Here is a 5,324-nt window from a genome sequence, read left to right as displayed (position 1 = left end):
AATGCTTCTGGGATGAAGGGACTAACTGTTTTGCCGAGAGCTGAGATATGAAGAAGCCTTAACAAGTTTATTCAACAAAGAAAACAGGGAAGAGTGTTGGGAAGTGGGAACAGCATATGCAAAGGCACTGTGGCTAAGGCACGTGGTGAGTGTGTGTAGGGGGCAGTCCAGCACGCGGCAGCAGGGAGAAGCAGGAGGGAGCGTGTAGGGACATGTGGCCCCAGAGGTCAGGGTGGGGGCCAGTGGGGGAGAGGCCAACTGTATTAGGGCTCCTGGCCCTGGCAGTTCATTAGAATCAGCTGGGGAGGGACTTCCCTGGTGGCGCAGTGGTTAAGAATCCTCCTGCCAATGTAGGGGACACGGGTTCGAGCCCTGATCCGGGAAGATTCCACATGCCGCGGAGCAACTAAGCCCGTGCGCCACAACTACTGAGCCTGCACTCTAGAGCCCGCGAGCCACAATTACTGAAGCCCACGCGCCTAGAGCCCGTGCTCCACAACAAGAGAAGCCACCGCAGTGAGAAGCCCACGCGCTGCAACGAAGAGTAGCCCCTGCTCGCTGCAACTAGAGAAAGCTCACACACAGCAACAAGGACCCAGTGCAGCCAAAAATGAATGAATGAATGAATGAATGAATAAATTTATTTATTTAAAAAAAAAAGAATCAGCTGGGGAACTTTGGAAACCACCAGTTCTGATTTCCTTGATCTGGGTTCTGATTCAGTTGGTCTGTGCTGGACCTGGGTATGGGTGTGATTGAAACCCCTTCCCATGGGTGATGCTCCCACACGGCCAGGTGGAGAAAGGCCGGGCCAGACCAGCAAGACCCGTGGGGCATGCATTTTTATCCATATCCCAACAGGGCCATGGCAAGGTCTTCAGCTTGGGAGGTGGGATGAGGAGGGGTTTCATGATCACATGTGCCTTGGGGGAGAAACAAAAACAAGCAGCTGAGAAATAAACCATGCTTTGGGGGTGGGTCCAGGTCCTGCAGAAAAAACCAAGAGAAGCCTGTTAGCGACCTGGCTTGGCAGCTAGAGAGGGGCTGAGCCTGCTGATGGAATGGGTACCAGCCTTGGCTGCGGGAAGAAGGCGCTCGCGAGCCAGCCAGCCTGCCCGCCGGACCTTTCATCCATGTCCGTTGGCTTCGTGGCTTCCTACTGCTTGAAAGGGGACCTTGTACTGCAGCAATCCTGAAAGGCACAAGGAAGCGAGGGAGGTCCCATTGGCCAGAGAGGAGGGGTCAGTTCCGGGTGGTGGTGGGGTCTGGCCCTGGACCAGTCACTCTGGGGTGCTGGAGGAGGGGAGCAGGCGGAGGGAAGCTGGGAGTTTCCCGGCTGGGAGGACATCCGCTGTGAATCAAGTGGGGAGAGGGACAGTGAGTGGAGGTCAGGGACAGGGTGGCGGGGTGACGTGAGGTCAGGGCCTGGCTGTCCAAGAACGGGCGGTCCAGGGGACATGTGCTTTCATTCACGGCTGGAGCAGGGCTGGGCAGGGCTGTCCTGCAGAGGCTGACTGTGCAACTCCAGGGCCTTTCCCAGCGGTCCTCCCTGCTCTTGCAGGGGACACTGCCGAGAACCAGGCACCTCCTATAGAGGCTTTCCTATCCTCTCTATTTAACCTTGGCCCAGAGGGTGCAAAGGCTTACCCGACGTCACACAGCGGTATTTGGAACCAGGGCCATCTTCAGGCATACATCCCAGGGCCCACGAGACTTTTAGGGGCCCAGGAAAGTGTTTTAAATTCCCTTAAAATTAGAGGAAATAAAAAGAATATATTCCAGGTTGGATTATATTTGTCCTTCTATCAATGCAGTCATAATAGATCACTGTTAATTTTTTTTTTTTCTGATAGAGGAAAGGGCCCAGGAAGGCAAAAGCACCAAGGGCTCGTGGAATAACATGGCTCTGTTTGGATGGTGACACCCCCTCGCCACTTAGGTAAGGCGAGGCTCTCCTCCTGCCTCCCTCTCCTCCTGGGCATCGGGCTGCATCTCCAGCCCGTTCTCTGTCCAGCCTCGCCCTTCACTTCTCAGATGTGTGGCCACTTCACCAGGGGACCTCTGCTGGCTTCTGTGACTAGGTCACTCCCCCTCCCCCCATATGCCCTTGTTGCAGCTTGGTCCTGTGGACACACGGTGCAATAGTTTTGAGCCCAGACTCTGAAAGCGAGTGTCTGGGTTGTAACCCCAGCTCTACCAGTTATCAGCCATGCGTAGCTGGGCAGGTTGTTCACTCCTCTGACCCTCAGTTCCCTGTCTGTAAAATGGGGATAGTAAGAGTACCTAACTAACAGGGTTTTCATGGATTAGCTGGGGGATTTTTTTTAAAATTAATTAATTTATTTATTTTTGGCTGTGTTGGGTCTTCGTTTCTGTGCGAGGGCTTTCTCTAGTTGCAGTGAGTGGGGGCCACTCTTCATCGCGGTGCGCAGGCCTCTCACTGTCGCGGCCTCTCTTGTTGCGGAGCACAGGCTCCAGACGCGCAGGCTCCGTAGTTGTGGCACATGGGCCTAGTTGCTCCGTGGCATGTGGGATCTTCCCGGACCAGGGCTCGAACCCATGTCCCCTGCATTGGCAGGCAGATTCTCAACCACTGCACCACCAGGGAAGCCCCGGGAATATTTTTAAAGCACTCCATTGTTAATCTGAGACTCAGTCTCATCTATAAAATGGGATGATGATAGTAACTATCTAGTAGAATTGTGATAGATTACATTAGTATTTTTGAAGCACTTGAAACCATGCCTGGAGCCAAAAAGTGTCATCTAAGTGTTTATTAAAAACACTGATTATTATCTGACTCCTCTACTTGTTAAGCCCCATAAAGGCAGGGACTGGGCCTGGTTTTACTCTCCCCGGCATCCCCAGGCCTGGCACACAGTAGATATTCAAAGGTTTGAATGAATGAATGTTTTCTGCTCCTCCTTGTATGCCTCTGTGTCTGTTTCTGCTGGAAGTCACTCACACTTTAGTATAAAGTATGAATGAGTGCCACCCTGTCCTCTTTCCTAGAGCACTTATTTGCCTGACCTGATCACTGTGGAAGAAATGTTCTGCCTCTTTGGGGAAGGAATGTGGTGCCTCAGTGATCAGGCGGGGGAGTTTCACGGGGGTTGGAAGGGCAGGATTTCTTCCTAGACCCTGGCACCACGAGCCATGTCCTTTGCTCCTTAGAGGGAGGCCCTGAGCACTTGCAGCCTTTGTATTTTCTTTTCTTTTTCTTTTTTTTTTTGGCTGTGTTGCGTCTTCGTTGCTGCCCATGGGCTTTCTCTAGTTGCGGCGAGCGGGGGCTTCTCTTTGTTGCGGTGCATGGGCTTCTCATTGCGGTGGCTTCTCTTGTTGAGGAGCACAGGCTCTAGGCGCACAGGCTTCAGTAGTTATGGCACGCTGGCTCAGTAGTTGTGGGTCGTGGGCTCTACAGCGCAGGCTCAGTAGCTGTGGTACAAGGGCTTCGTTGCTCCGTGGCATGTGGGATCTTCCTGGACCAGGGCTCGAACTGGTGTCCCCTGCATTGGGAGGTGAATTCTCAACCACTGCACACCTAGGGAAGTCCCACCCTTTGTATTTTTAAAGGAGATATTTTCCTCCCTTTCTGGAGGGAGCAAAGCTGTCAGCAGGCAGCGGCTGCCGGACTCCTGTGGGCAGGCCTCGCTATCTGGCCTCTGGCAGCAGAGGAGTTGAAAAGCCTTGCCAGCTCCAAGGCTTTCCCAGCGGAAACCCCGCCCACGGATCTGCAGGAAGTCACACTCAGGCTTGATGAATCCCAGGAGTGCAGCCCATGAAGCTTGGGATCAAATCCAGGTCTCCAGAGCTCAGATAAACCAGAAGGACCTCCGCCACTTGGAACATAAAGTTCTGAGGCTTGGCAGGAATTGCGGAAGAGTTGCCCGCCCTGACTTCATGAGGGGCCCCAGGCCCTGGCCGGCCCCCTCGGCCCCAGCTGGGAGCGTCCAGGCTGGCTGTCAGGCCGGGATCCTGCCTCGTCCTGATCAAAGGAAAGCGACTGCTTTCCTGGGTAGATTTGTACCATGTTTATTTCTCTACTCAGAGCCTTTTCTCCTTCCACATGAAACCCGGAGGGCAGCCGTGTTCCCAGAATAGTCACCCCCTGTCTTGGAGACTTGGGAAGATCTTTTTTTTTTTTTTGCGGTACGCGGGCCTCTCACTGTTGTGGCCTCTCCCATTGCGGAGCACAGGCGGGAAAATCATTTTTATGAGTTAATGTTTACAAGAAATGAACTGATGGCACACAGCTCGGTGCCTTGGGTCCCTATGGTCTGAATACAGCAGAGGAACTGATAGCTCAATTGAAGAACATTTATTGAGCACCTACTGTGGCCAAGCCCCTGTGCCGTGTCCTGAGGAAAGCACCTGGGAGGTCAGTCATGAATGGGGGCTTTGGGAAACATGCTTGACTTTTGTGACCATCTCTTAGTCCGTAGACCAGGGTACGCCTCTGTGTCATGATGACGACATTTATTCTGTGCATTGGGCCAGTGCCTCCTGAGCACTGTGCAAGGCACAGGGGTGCAAGCAGTAAGAGATACGTGGGTACCTGACCTTGAGAGCCTACAACCTGCTCCAGGGTGTAGCAACTTGCCTCTGCCGCTGTAGTGAATGACCACAAACTCAGTGTCTCAGATGAGAGACGTGCGGAGCAGCGAGCATCCCACAGACACAGAGGCTGAGCTGGGACTCAGCCCAGGGGCTCTAAATCCAGAGCTCGGGTCCCTTCTGCTTCGCTTGGTAGCGTGTCACAGCAATCAGATGGGGCTTGGGTTGAGCCCCAGCTCTGCTACTACTGCCTGACTTCAGACAAGTATTGTATCTCTATTTCCCCATCTGTAAAATGGACATCAAAGCAGTGCCTGTCTTGGGGTTGCTGAGAACAGGCGATAGAGTGTAAAGCTTGTGAAATATGGATCCTTGTATAAAACACACGCAAGCCAACATTTATAGCACACTTATGACATCTGTGAAGCACTTTACACACACAATTGCATAGAACTCTCCCAAGAAACACGTGATGTGAGTAACTGTCCACACGCCCACATTAGAGCGGAGGTCACCAGGGCCCAAGGACGCTCTTCCCACGGTGCCACGCTCCACTGGTCCCCATTCGGCAAGAAGTCTTCCAAAGAAGCTTTTGTGGGCAGAAGAGTTTGTCAGACCAGCTCAGAACTTGGACAAAGTAGCAGCCGGAAGCCCGCCACCCATTCCCTGCGTGCCCACCCCACCCCCCAGAGCCAGCACACCTCCTGGGGAGGGGACTGCCCAGCCTGCAAGGAAGTGCTCCTTGTCCCAGTGTGACAGGGCCACTCACG

This window comes from Mesoplodon mirus, assembly GCF_964341445.2.
Source record: "Mesoplodon mirus genome assembly, chromosome: 19".
In the NCBI taxonomy this organism is placed as follows: domain Eukaryota; kingdom Metazoa; phylum Chordata; class Mammalia; order Artiodactyla; family Ziphiidae; genus Mesoplodon; species Mesoplodon mirus.
The sequence above is the reverse complement of the archived record's forward strand: the minus strand, read 5'-3'. Positions refer to the sequence as shown.